Source organism: Rhinoderma darwinii, chromosome 10, assembly GCF_050947455.1.
Source record: "Rhinoderma darwinii isolate aRhiDar2 chromosome 10, aRhiDar2.hap1, whole genome shotgun sequence".
Classification (NCBI taxonomy): domain Eukaryota; kingdom Metazoa; phylum Chordata; class Amphibia; order Anura; family Rhinodermatidae; genus Rhinoderma; species Rhinoderma darwinii.
The window spans coordinates 57,585,745-57,600,010 of NC_134696.1; the positions used below are offsets into that span (position 1 = coordinate 57,585,745).

Genomic DNA, 14,266 nt, shown 5'->3' on the forward strand with positions numbered 1-14,266 from the left:
AGTGGAGGTGAGGGAGAGGGAGGTGTCTGAGGGGGAAGAAAGAAAGAGGACTTGTGTGACAGAGAGGGGGCACAGTGACCAGGCTGCCGCCATTTGTAGGAGAAGGATCCTTGGCTCAATGTTCCTGGAGGAGGACTAGCTGGACATTCACTACAGCTCAGCAGTGTCAGGAGACACAAGGGAAAAGATGTCGTCTTCTTCAACAGAGGAGCAGAAAGCAGAGGTAAGGGTGGTATGCCGCGTGGTAGTGAGTAGCTCTCACTCTGACCCGCGGAGGCGCACGCGGTAATATATCCGCCGGACTCACGCCGTAGCCAAAGGGCGAGGGGCATAGCTTCCACCTTTGGGGATTCCGCAGTGTGAGTGGTAGCACCACAGTGATCCGCGGAGACGGCCCATTTCCTTCTTGAGACCCGCCGGGCCGGGTCAGTGAGCGCCAGGCGCAGCCACCCATGAGCTGGTAGGACTCCCACGAGGGCGAGTGCCTCAGCTACTGAGAGACTTGATTTGAATACTGTATTGTCGTTATTTGGCCTGTTTGAAATTGTGATTTTCAGTAAACCGTTTATTTGAAAAGAACTGAGTAGTGTTGTGGTGTCCACGTTTAGTCTTACCTAACACGTGGCGTCACGAACAGGATGAGCCAACCAGGAACTTCAGCGGAGTCTGCCATCAGTGCCCCAGGCCCACCCCCAATTCTGTTCCCTATGGGGGCAGCCATGTTAAATGTGCCCAAATATGACGGAAAGAGTGTGACGCTGATGGATTGGGCCGAGAGGCTACGAGCAGCGGCCCGACTCTACCAAGTACCTCCCCCACACCAAGCGGATCTCGCGTTGAGCCTGCTAGAAGGAGATGCTCGTGCAGCAGTAGTAGTCCTCCCAGTCAGTCAAAGAGCGACCCTGGAAGACATCATCACCAGGCTCGAAACCCTATACGGAGACACTACCTCAGTTACCGATTTACGGAAAAAATTCTATACCCGTAGTCAACGGGAAGATGAATCCGTCCAACAGTACTCGGTTGCACTCCAACGATTGTGGAACCGACTTAGCAAGAAAGATCAAGAGGGGTGCGCGGCTGTCCCTGACCCGGACAGGGTGCTGCGGGACCAATACTTGTCTGGGTTGAAGAATAGAGCGCTAAGAAGGAGCCTCAGAGACTATATACGGACGGAGCCGCATACCGCCTTAGTGGACCTAGTTCGAGAGGCCATAGAGTGGCAGCACGAGGGAGAGGATGGTGCTCACGTTAGTGTACACAACTCGACCGAAAGGGGACCGCCTCCGAAAATGGACCCCACACCAGAGAGTGCTTTCCTCCGAGACTTTGCCAGGGATGTGAGGGAGCTCATGAGGGAGATGAGAGAAGAGATCAACCAGCTGAAGGCGGCAAGTTCTACCCGGGAGGACCGTCCTCGGCAGAGAAGATTTGATCCGGCCGAAATTCGCCGGTGTTGGGAATGTGGCTGACCAGGACACCTGGCAAGAGACTGTCATGCCCCTAGGATGAAACGGCCACCTTTAAACTAGAAGGACCCGCTGCTGAGGGCCGGGTGGCGGAAGTTCCTTGTAGAGGCCCTCTATCATCCACACAGAGAGCTATTGGGTGCTGCACAGGAATACCAGCAGTACAGCACAAGGTGTGGAATCTTAGCCAAGTGGAAGGAAAGTTTATTTCTAGTCAAGTAAAAGGGACGGTGAAGTGGTTTCATGTCCGAAAGGGCTACGGTTTTATTCGCCGAAGTGACCATAAAGGCGATGTGTTTGTCCACTGGTCTGCTATAAAGAGGAGCAACCCCCAGAAGTCTCTGCGCAGCGTTGGAGAAGGAGAGATGGTAGAATTTGATGTAGTGGGAGGAAGAAAGGGCACTGAAGCTGCCAATGTCACAGGCCCCGGTGGTGTTCCAGTTAAGGGAAGCAGATTTGCCCCTGACCGGCGGCGACCCCGTCGGCCCTTTCACCAGCTCAGGTCAGAGAGTTTAGAGGAATCGAGAGACCCGGCCATAGGTCAAGTGTCAAGTCAAACGTCTCGTGACCAGCCATCCCTCCTTTCCCCTGCAGCTGCGGAATTCACACCAGCAGTCTTGCAACGTCCGATGTTGGTAGCAGCCAACAAGCCAGGACCAGGATTGATTACTAAAGAACCACCGTTTCAACAGCCTTTCGTCTGTTCAACTGACCAGCCTAAAGATCAGCGGGACCTGTCGACCGTAAGACAACCGGATGCAGTGGGATTCCAAGAGGTCGACAAAAAGGAGAACACAGCTCTACAAGGATGGGGAACTGTAACCGCTACAGAAATGAATGCCTGGCTAGCCTCTGTGAGTGCAAGGGACTGCACTCGTAAAAGCCGGGGGAAGTGTAAGGGGGTGATACGGCCCTTCTAAAGTGAACTGTCTTCCCTGTGCATCTTCCATGTTTAGTGGTATTTTTCTTCTGTATTATCCTGTGTATGCCTGTCATATTATTAGCAGCCACAAGGTGTCACTGCAGGACGAGTGACTGAGGAGACAGAGCTGGGTGACAGGAAGTGGAGGTGAGGGAGAGGGAGGTGTCTGAGGGGGAAGAAAGAAAGAGGACTTGTGTGACAGAGAGGGGGCACAGTGACCAGGCTGCCGCCATTTGTAGGAGAAGGATCCTTGGCTCAATGTTCCTGGAGGAGGACTAGCTGGACATTCACTACAGCTCAGCAGTGTCAGGAGACACAAGGGAAAAGATGTCGTCTTCTTCAACAGAGGAGCAGAAAGCAGAGGTAAGGGTGGTATGCCGCGTGGTAGTGAGTAGCTCTCACTCTGACCCGCGGAGGCGCACGCGGTAATATATCCGCCGGACTCACGCCGTAGCCAAAGGGCGAGGGGCATAGCTTCCACCTTTGGGGATTCCGCAGTGTGAGTGGTAGCACCACAGTGATCCGCGGAGACGGCCCATTTCCTTCTTGAGACCCGCCGGGCCGGGTCAGTGAGCGCCAGGCGCAGCCACCCATGAGCTGGTAGGACTCCCACGAGGGCGAGTGCCTCAGCTACTGAGAGACTTGATTTGAATACTGTATTGTCGTTATTTGGCCTGTTTGAAATTGTGATTTTCAGTAAACCGTTTATTTGAAAAGAACTGAGTAGTGTTGTGGTGTCCACGTTTAGTCTTACCTAACACATTTATTACATTAAATGTCAAGCCTGATCAGGTAAAACAATAAGAAATAAAAATTCCCCTTTAGTTCGCATAAATGAAAATCATTCAAGTAAATCTCAGCTCCTAGTAAATTCCAATGCCACGCCAGCTGGCACAAGCAACCTGGCTCCGGCCTTGTCTTAAAGAGAACCTTTCACTTGCCCATACATGTGCAGCTGAGTGCACCTTGTAATAGGCAGTGCTGCACAAACATTGTCTCACTTTAATAAAACAAATTCTAGCCTCCTCCGTTATTTAGATATTGGTGCCGTTATATTTGGTGCCCTCTATGTAAATAACCCCCTGAACTGTCAATGGGGTGTTTCTTTATTTCTAAATGGCATGGGGGCATGTTACTTATCGCTCTGACCAGGGCCGGCTCCAGGTTTACGTGGGCCCTTGGGCAACACAGACTTAGTGGGCCCCTTTGCGGTGGAACTCACTTACAGCTGCAGTAAAGCGGCAGCTTGTGCCCTCATATAGAAGTTAATGATCTAGGAAAGAGAGCAAAAAACACGGCGCCACATGGTGCAGATCACAAAACCATAGGAAGCAAGGAGGACACAGACAAAATGATAACTGCTCACCTTTTGGAGTTGTGCAAGGGCTGGCACAACTCTGGTAGAAGGTGACACAGTATAAATGTGATGGAGCTACAGCTGGGTTCAAAATCCGGTCTCCTGAATGGGAGAACCGCTAAAATAGGAGATCAATTGTGTTGAAAAAAGGAACCATCGTGTAGCACTGCATCAAAGAGAGACCATAAGAGGAACGATAATAAAAGTTTTATTGTAGAGGCTACGCATTTCAATGCCGAACGTGCGTCTTCATCAGGCCGGGAAAGAAGTTATATAGAAGTTAGGCCCTGTTTATGCCCTCATATAGAGGTTAGGCCCCCATACATACAATGCACTCTGTAGATAATGCCACAGTGCACTTTGTAGATATTGCAACACATCCATGTAGATAGTGCCACAGTGCCCTCTGTAGATATTGCCACACATTCCCCTGTAGATATTACCACACACCCCCTGTAGATATTGCCACACAACCCCCTTTAGATATTGCCACGCACACCCCTGTAGATATTACCACACACCCCTGTAGATATTGCCACACAGCCCCCCTGTATATAATGCCACACAGCCCCCTGTAAATAATGCCACACATACCCATGTAGATAATGCCAACAGCCCCCTGTAGATAGTGCCACACAGCCCCCTGTAGATAGTGCCATAATGCCCCCTGTAGATAGTGCCACACAGCTCACTGTAGATAGTGCCACACAGCCCCCGATAGATAATGCCACACAGCCCACTGTAAATAGTGCCACACACACCCCTGTAGATAATGCCACACACACTTCCTTGTAAATAGTGCCAAACACACCCCAACCTGCAGATAGCGCTACAGCCCCATCCCTGTAGATAGCGCCATTGGGGCTCCCTCTAGCAGTGGAATCCCCTGCCAGAGCGTTGCCGACGCTCTGGCTGGGGATTCCGGTCCCGGAGGAGCACTTGACGTCACTGACAAATATATGGATAGTGATGTCAAGGGCTCCTCTAGGAGAGAAATTCCTGGCCAGAGCGTCGGCAACGCTCTGGGGGGATTTCGCTCCTAGACAGGGGCTCCCTCTAGGAGCAGAAACCCTGGCAAGAGCATCGGCAACGCTCTGCCTGGAGATTCCGCTCCTCGAGGAGCCATGACAGCAGCAGAAGTAAGCACCCAGCAGCCGAGTGAGCACCCAAAGGGCAGCGGGTGCTGACGCCGGCCCTGGGTCTGAGCATGACTCACTGCTGAGGGCTCTATGGGGAAGAATTATACTGCAAGGGTGGGGGTCTGACTGCTGAGGGCTCTGAGCCCTGAGCAGTCATAGATGCTCACCCCCCCTTGCAATATAATAACTATTAACCACCGAGGGCTCTATTGGGGGGGGAATAATCCCCCCCATAGAGCCCTTTGCAGGCAGTGAGATGCTTAGACTACCCCCCCTTGCAAACAGCCAACATGCTTAGACACCCTCCCCTAAATCCCTAGCGTCGGCCGGTGATGACTTTTTTAAGTTCAAGACGGGCAGGAGGCTGAGCGCAGTGAGCGGCGCTCAGTTATTTTTATAAAGTGCTCAACTCAGTCTCAGCCCGGCCAGCCTCTCCTCAATGTCTTCTCTGGCACTCCTGTTCTGCTCTGGTGGCGTGGGCAGCAACAGGGGACGGTCGTGTTCTAGCAGAGGTGCCTATGGCTGCATGTCTGCTAGATAAGGGCTCTTAAAGGCATAGCGCGGCTGCGGCGGGGGGAGGGTAGGGGAAAATATATGAAGAACGGCTCTAAAAGTTTACCGGCCCAGCCCGTCCCTGACGGCAGCATCAGCATCCGGCAACCGAGTGGGCCCCCGCAAGGGTAGTGGGCCCCGGCACTTGTCCGGTACTAACGCCGGCCCTGGCTCTGACACTGTCCAATCAGCTACGGACAGTGTGAGAGTGGCTTGTACAGTGTGATAGTAGCTTGTGCAGTGTGAGAGCGGCTTGTGTACACCTGCGTGAGGGCGCGCGTGCACGTTTTCCGCAGAACGACAAGACTGTGGTTTTGCAAGAGAGATCACATAGCTCAAGCCGCTCTCATACTGTCTGTAGCTGGTTGGACAGTGTCCGAGCGATAATTACTACTTATATTAGGGTAGGAACACACACAGTGTGTTCAGGGCGGATCCAGTCCGTGAAGCTGCACAGCTTATCCTCCCTGAACACCACAGGGAATCCGGTCTGAAAAAACGTACCACACCGTGGTGCGTTTTTTCGGGCGGAATTCCGCTGCGGAAAGAAGCGCTGGAAAAAAAAAGTAACTTTTATACTCTTCTCTTCTGTGTGAAGTCCAGGCTCCTGGGATGATGTTGCAGGCCATGTGACTGCTTCCTATGATTGGCTGCAACAGTCACATGGGCTGAAACTTCATCTTAGGAGGCCAGACTGGAGAAACGGTGAACTCTGGGTAAGTATAAATGAATATTTTTTCTTACTTTTTTAATATTTTTGTGGCGGAATCGCTGTGATTCCGCTGCAAATGTCGCAACACACACCACTTTGTTTAAGCACCTCATTGAATTCAATGGGGAAAACCCGCAACAAAAGAGAAGCGATGAAAAAGACGCACCGCAGGTCAATTTATGTGCTTTTTTTTAGGCTGATTCGTTGAAATCTCACCCACACTGCTGCTAACGCTGCAAGATTTCCGCAATGAAATCCATTGCGGAAAAGCCTCAGTGCGTACGCCTAGTGTGTTCCTACCCTTATAGTGCCCTATATTACCTATGGGTGGGTCATCTTAATGTTGATGTGTGTTACCAAGGATACATTGTGAGTGCGATTGGATACAGAACCAATGTGAGTACATTCTCTGTAACATGCTGTGTCACTATATGGTGGCACTATATAAATAATGGGTAATAAATGCATTTCTTCAGACATGTATTAACATTATACAGTGAAGGAAATAAGTATTTGATCCCTTGCTGATTCTGTAAGTTTGCCCACAGTCAAAGACATGAACAGTCTAGAATTTTTAGGCTAGGTTAATTTTACCAGTGAGAGATAGATTATATAAAAAAAAAAAAAAGAAAATCACATTGTCAAAATTATATATATTTATTTGCATTGTGCACAGAGAAATAAGTATTTGATCCCTTTGGCAAACAAGACTTAATACTTGGTGGCAAAACCCTTGTTGGCAAGCACAGCAGTCAGACGTTTTTTGTAGTTGATGATGAGGTTTGCACACATGTTAGATGGAATTTTGGCCCACTCCTCTTTGCAGATCATCTGTAAATCATTAAGATTTCGAGGCTGTCGCTTGGCAACTCGGATCTTCAGCTCCCTCCATAAGTTTTCGATGGGATTAAGGTCTGGAGACTGGCTAGGCCACTCCATGACCTTAATGTGCTTCTTTTTGAGCCACTCCTTTGTTGCCTTGGCTGTATGTTTCGGGTCATTGTCGTGCTGGAAGACCCAGCCACGAGCCATTTTTAATGTCCTGGTGGAGGGAAGGAGGTTGTCACTCAGGATTTGACGGTACATGGCTCCATCCATTCTCCCATTGATGCGGTGAAGTAGTCCTGTGCCCTTAGCAGAGAAACACCCCCAAAACATAATGTTTCCACCTCCATGCTTGACAGTGGGGACAGTGTTCTTTGGGTCATAGGCAGCAGTTCTCTTCCTCCAAACACGGCGAGTTGAGTTAATGCCAAAGAGCTCAATTTTAGTCTCATCTGACCACAGCACCTTCTCCCAATCACTCTCAGAATCATCCAGATGTTCATTTGCAAACTTCAGATGGGACTGTACATGTACCTCCTTGAGCAGGGGGACCTTGCGGGCACTGCAGGATTTTAATCCATTACGGCGTAATGTGTTACCAATGGTTTTCTTGGTGACCGTGGTCCCAGCTGCCTTGAGATCATTAACAAGTTCCCCCCGTGTAGTTTTCGGCTGAGCTCTCACCTTCCTCAGGATCAAGGATACCCCACGAGGTGAGATTTTGCATGGAGCCCCAGATCGATGTCGATTGACAGTCATTTTGTATGTCTTCCATTTTCTTACTATTGCACCAACAGTTGTCTCCTTCTCACCCAGCGTCTTACTTATCGTTTTGTAGCCCATTCCAGCCTTGTGCAGGTCTATGATCTTGTTCCTGACATCCTTAGAAAGCTCTTTGGTCTTGCCCATGTTGTAGAGGTTAGAGTCAGACTGACTAATTGAGTCTGTGGACAGGAGTCTTTTATACAGGTGACCATTTAAGACAGCTGTCTTTAATGCAGGCACCAAGTTGATTTGGAGCGTGTAACTGGTCTGGAGGAGGCTGAACTCTTAATGGTTGGTAGGGGATCAAATACTTATTTCTCTGTGCACAATGCAAATAAATATATATCATTTTGACTATGTGATTTTCTGTTTTTTTTTAAATATAATCTATCTCTCACTGGTAAAATTAACCTAGCCTAAAAATTCTAGACTGTTCATGTCTTTGACAGTGGGCAAACTTACAAAATCAGCAAGGAATCAAATACTTATTTCCTTCACTGTATGTATATACCTTTAGTTGTAAATACTGGTTAATCTTGAAGTTGTTGTTAAATATGTTAAGCCCAAAGATCTCTGTAAATATTACTAGAATCTGATTTTTCTTTTTGGAGGGTGGGGTGGTGAATGTTATAATTTGCAGTCCTATGTACCAAGTGTATAGAGTAATCTGTGGATTGAGGATTGAATGTGAACTCTTGACATTTTACAATGTAGTGCAAAGATTAGACTTTGGTTTTGCAATAGGATACAGGGGTGGAAAGGAATTTCAAGGGTACTCTCTGGTTGTGCAAGAAGATAAACAGCCTGCATTCACGAGCACAGGGGTTTTCCAAAATTTTCAATTGAAGGAGACAGACCACCATTGATCAGCAGAATGAAGGAGCCATGGCACCTGCTCCTCAATTGTGTATCCAGGCTCAGCTATGTTAATATGTACCTGGTATTGCAGCTTAGAACTATACGCTGCTATGTCCATCGCTTCGCTGCAGCCACAAAAATCTGCTGATTCATATTGGAACCCCCCCCCCCCTGATCTTACATTGATTAAAAGTGTTGAACTGAAATTGGGACCTGGTGGAAAAACCTCCCAAGACAGAAAGGTCTGAAAGCAGGTTCAAATGAATGAAACATAAATTGTAAAAAAATCTAATTATTTTTTTTTTCTTTTTACATGTACTTATTTGCTTATTTTTTTTGTTACATATTTTAAACTGGGTTTTATGGTCGTTTTTATGGTAGAATAAAAGGAATGATCTGTTCTTTTGCTATGGACTGTATAGGACACAGGTGTTAGAGATTTAATGGCAACTGACCATTAGACCTTATTCACACAGTGCAGTTTTGGAACAGTTCTTGAAGCCACAACTAGGATTGGATCGTAAAAGAAGTGAAAGTACATAGGAAAGATTCTACTTCTCCACTTTTTTTTTTAATCCACTCCTCCTGGTCGTGTCTTAAAAAACTGCACCAAAACTGCAATGTGTGCATCTGTAACTAGTGAACTACATGTAGGAAAGACCAGCTTGTGTTGTGCCCCGTACCTTCCTTTCCTACCTCTGATAAAATATCTGGAGATAATAGCGTTTTGCGTTGTTTCCACCTGTAAGCTGTTCTGCACTACTTCATTGGAGTATTGTCTCTTTCCTATTGGGTGAAAGGCAAGTAAGTGGTTTCCCTGTCACATAGCTGAATACAAGCTGTCAGTGCGACGCGTCAATCCCGGTAAAGGTAGAGTTCATAGCGGGTGTATCTGCTATTACATAGAGGTCTTTCAACATTCTCACAGTAGGTCTAATTTATAGGCAATATATTATTGCATCTGTTAGGGAACATGAATGGGTTTATTGCTATCCTAACTATATATATTACATGTAATGGTTTTATTTTTAGGTATTTACCTAAAAGTACAATTTCCTTCACAATGTAGACATATGCAAGGTTAGTTACATTAGAAATGTGGAGGCAACACACTGTGAATGCCTACTAATAGATGATATAAAGTCATCCATAATCGAGAGCTGTTTTGCCCAGCCTGGACTTGCCCTTGGGAGTCCTCTTGGGATATGTTCACACGGCCTATTTTCAACCTTTTTTCGGACCGTAAACGCCCGGAAAAAAACGACTGAAAATACGGGGGCTTAATGCCTCCAAACATCTGCCTATTGATTTCAATGGAAAAAATGGAGTTTCGTTCCCACGGAGCGTTTTTTTGTAGAAACGGCGCATAAAAAAACGCCCCATAAAAAGAAGTGCATGCCACTCCTTGAGCCGTTTTTGGAGCCATTATTCATTGTCTCAATAGAAAAACAACTCTAAAAAACGGCCGTAAAAAACGCATAAAAAAACGCTTGATACATAAAAACCGGCTGTAAATCAGAGGCTGTTTTCCCTTGAAAACAGCGCCATATTTTACAGCTATTTTTTGTTAAGCGTGTGAACATACCCTCAGGCCTCATGCACACGACCATATCCACAACTACTGACCGTAAATACGGTTCCGTATTGCTTTATAGTCATCAGCAAATCATCAGCAACGTACCCATTTCTGCTGAATGGTATCTGCAAAAAAAAGAGGCCTGGTTAATGGGAAATCCCCTTTGTGTCGCTTAGCAACACTTCTGTATTTGCGGATGGCTATCCGTATTTGCGGATACACCTCTGTAGCCATCCGCAATTTTGGCTTCCCCCATAGACTTCTATGGAGGAGTCTGTGCCGTCTGTGGGCACAGTTCTGTGGCGCGGACACTCGTCCGAAGCGATACGGAAAGGTGTCCGCGCTCAATGGAAGTGAATGGGTCAGTTTTTGAGGTTTTTTACGGTCGTGTGCATGTGGCCTCAAGTCGAATGCTTCTCAGCAGATTTCACCTTCTTACTTAGGCCCCATGCACACAAAAGTGCTTTTGCGGCCGCAATTCCTCCGAAAAGGCACCCTCAGACGTGGCGGAATTTTTCAGTTTCAAATGTTGGTGCAGATTTGGGGCAATTACGCAACGAATCTGCACCAACATTTGCATATTTGACAGGTAATTCAGACGTTGCAGATATCACAGCGGACATTGCAAAGGCTGAAATCCGCAGTGAAATTCTGCTTCTTCTCCGCAACATAATGAGCATGCTGCGGAGGGAAAATTCTGCACTGCAGCCTGATTTCCGCTCAGTTATTTTCTGCAACGTCTGAACTAACTTTCCTAAAAATGTATAGAAACAAATGTAAAAAACGGCTGCTGCAGAATTCCACTGCGGACTGTCTGCAGCACAATTCAACAACAATTCCGCCACGTGTGAATGTGCTCAAAATCCACGGGAGAATTGCGGCCCCATTCATTTCTATGGGCCCATGCAAACGACCGTGGTCTCCACGATTCGTGCATGGCCCAGGAGCCTGGACCGCAGAAAGAACGGACGTGTCTTATTATGGCCGTGTTCTGCGGTCCAGGCTCTTAGAAAATAATGGGCGTGGCCATATGCACTGCCCGAAATTTGCGGGCAGCTCGTCGGTGACACTCTGTGGCCGGCCGACCCGAAAATCACGGCCGTGCACATGGCTACGGTCGTGTGCATGAGGCCTTAACAACCTCATATATGGAATCTGGATACATTTTTGTAAATCCAGTTTCATGGAAGAATAGAAGAAAGGCAGGGAAACTTTCATCTGCTTATATCAATCTACAGTCCTTCAGGACGTATGATGAATAAATACTTTCATCATTATAAAAGGGTTTTCCACAGTGTGAGTAATCGGTTTCATTCACTTACACATGACATCCCTCATGTTTTACCACAATGCAGCTTCTTATCATTCAGACTTCCCTCTGTGGTTTTCAGCAGAATTAGCCAGTGTTGTGTTTGTTGGTTGCCTAGGGAGACAGCAGAAGCTATAAAGATGGGTGCCGAAGGGGAAGCCCGGTAAAGCTTAGTTGTCTCCATAGGAAATCTCAGTAAACAACATTGGAGGTCTGAAAAACACATAAGTTACTATGGGAAATAAACACAAAATACAAACGGACTAAAGCTATGTCCACATCTGCATTAGATGCTCCGTTAGGAGGCTCCAACGCAGATTCTAGCAAAAATCCCAAACAAAATAGCGCAGCATGTATTGCTACTTTGTCCGGGAAAATGATGGACACCAAGATGGAAAACCAACGGACCCTATTAAAGTTAATTGGTTCTATCGGGTGCCGTTAGTGTCAAACCCAATACTGGCATCAATTTCGCTGTTCTGGTCCTATGACTGAGCAGAACAACGGAAAAAACAGACACAGATGTAAACAGAGCCTAATACTTCTTATAGGCTTTAAGGTCAAATGTTTTGTTTTTTAAAAAGTTAAAGGTTAAACAGAGAAACAGGGAATGCTAGAAACTTTAGTTCAGTGGTCACACAGTAGGATTATATGTTGGACTTGATGGACCTTATCAACTATGTAACTATTACCAAGGGGTAAAGTAGTTAACTTCTCGGCCTACTTGATTTACAATAGAAATGTATATAGCTGACATCCTGAGTTTGCATTATTCCATGAAAATCCACAATTAACCTGAACAGTTTTTGTTTAAATATGCTTGAAGTATCCACCCAACCAATAATTCAGCCATATGCCAATATCATAAACAATACATACCAACGAAGCCAACAATGAAATCCACTTCAACTTCAGTCAGTTTTATAAAACATTAGCTGGTGCTTCTACCATTGCTCTCAGTACTGGTAAACTTATTTAATTTATTTCACTTGATAACTGTATACTAAGGGGATTTACTGTCAATTATCATCTCTTCCTAGCATTAACATCTATTATTTTACTTGTTAGAACTCCTAGAACAAACATCAACATTAGTTTGCCTAAGGCTATGTTCAGATCTGCGTTGTGGCTTCCGGTTCTAACAGAAGCCTTGATGCAGTGCCGCATCTGTCAACTTACAATGGGGTTCATCTGGGTTCTTTCGTAATGTGTCCAATTTTAATGGGAAGAACATCCCTGCATGGAGCGTCTGACGCAAATGTGAACAGAGCCTAAGTTAAAGTGTTTTCTTTCCTCCACAAGAAGGGATGAATATCTCTAGGATACATCGTCACTTCCTGATTGATGAGGGTCTGACTGCAGGGACCCCCCACTGATAGACTGAAGGACCAAGCTCTTTTCTGCACAGCAGGGTTCACACCCACCCTCTGTGCAGGATGCTGCAACATAGCTGTATTATACAGTACCCTGCAGAGCTAGTGGACGGGAGCGCTGCTGTGCAGGGAAAAAGCTGAAGAGACCTCAGTCCCTTTGTTCTTGGGATCGATAGGGGTTCCAAAGGTCAGAACCCAACAATCATAATGTTATAATATATACTGGTGATATGCCATGACATTCTAAGATGGGAACACCCCTTTAAGAAATTGGTTTTGAACATAACCATATCTGGATGTGCACAGCTAGTTCTATGTAATTATTCTTTTATCTGAGAGATGGAAAAAACATCTTCATTCTGGAAAGCAGATATCATTTTTCACAGTTACTTATACACAGAAATAGTTTTGCCGCTGGAAAGAATATCCACATGGATCATAATGGTCAACAGAAAAAATGAGTGAGTGCTTTTTACTTCTGTAAAAGATTTAAACCACATGTTCTTTCTATTACACGCCTGGAGTTTATTATACTTCTCCCTCCACATATCAGGGCCCCACAAAAAACGACTTAGAACATCTGTGTCTTTCCTATTTCTGCAGCAGGAAAACAGAGCTACGTCTAGAGCGGCAGAAGAAAAAGTAACAAGGAATGTTTTTGCTTTTTTTATAGTTTTCTTTTTATTATAAGAAGATATCGTTTTAATTTTTGCCTCTGCTTTTTCTACCTAAAAAACAGATTTCGCCAGTATGAACTGACAACTAACACAAGTAAACTAATAGTATAAAGCGTAAGACTAAAGCCAGTTATGAAGTATTCTTTAGTGTAAATAATAAAATATCTTACCACTAAGATGTATGGTCTCAATAAGTAACTTCTTTGAAGGTGATGATCTTCTGCCTTTTCTCTCTAGCACTGTAGCCCTCTGTGCACGTAGAAGTGATGCCTTAAGTGGGAGTTTGCAAGAAATGTTTGCACTACAGTACTCCTCCCTTTTGCTAAAAGTTGATGGAGACCTATACCCTCCCACCCCACACCCATCCAAACCACACGTCAAAGAGAACTTTGCTAGGCATATTAATCACAGCCCCCACCACCACCACCCTTCCCTTTTCTTAAACTGGGCAGCTCTCCAGCACTCACATTCTGCAACTGTCTCTCAAGACAGATGTTTTAGGTTAAGTTAGGATCATAAGCAGTTAAGTTGTTATAAATGGGTGAGCATCAGATGCTGTGGTTTGGCAAAAATGCATCTTCAATAAATAAACATGCATTGCAAATATTCAATGTTTGACTATGTTTAAAAGAAACTGACCCACACAATATTTTGGAGCAGAAGTGGTGCAAACAAATGGCCAAATACTCATGCTATTCATTATATAATGTATGGAGCTTACTTTTTTCCTTC

General features: G+C 45.9%; 1 protein-coding gene across 1 annotated transcript in view; it reads right to left on the reverse strand.

Annotated features, from left to right (window-relative positions):
* EMP3 (epithelial membrane protein 3 (MAM blood group)) overlaps nucleotides 1–13,787 on the reverse strand; it is a 54,334-nt gene extending 40,547 nt beyond the window's left edge. The window contains exon 1 of the mRNA XM_075838862.1: nucleotides 13,705–13,787. The gene's annotated coding sequence lies outside the window, so the exon portion shown is untranslated. The remainder of the gene's footprint in view (nucleotides 1–13,704) is intronic.
* Nucleotides 13,788–14,266: the final 479 nt, after the last annotated feature.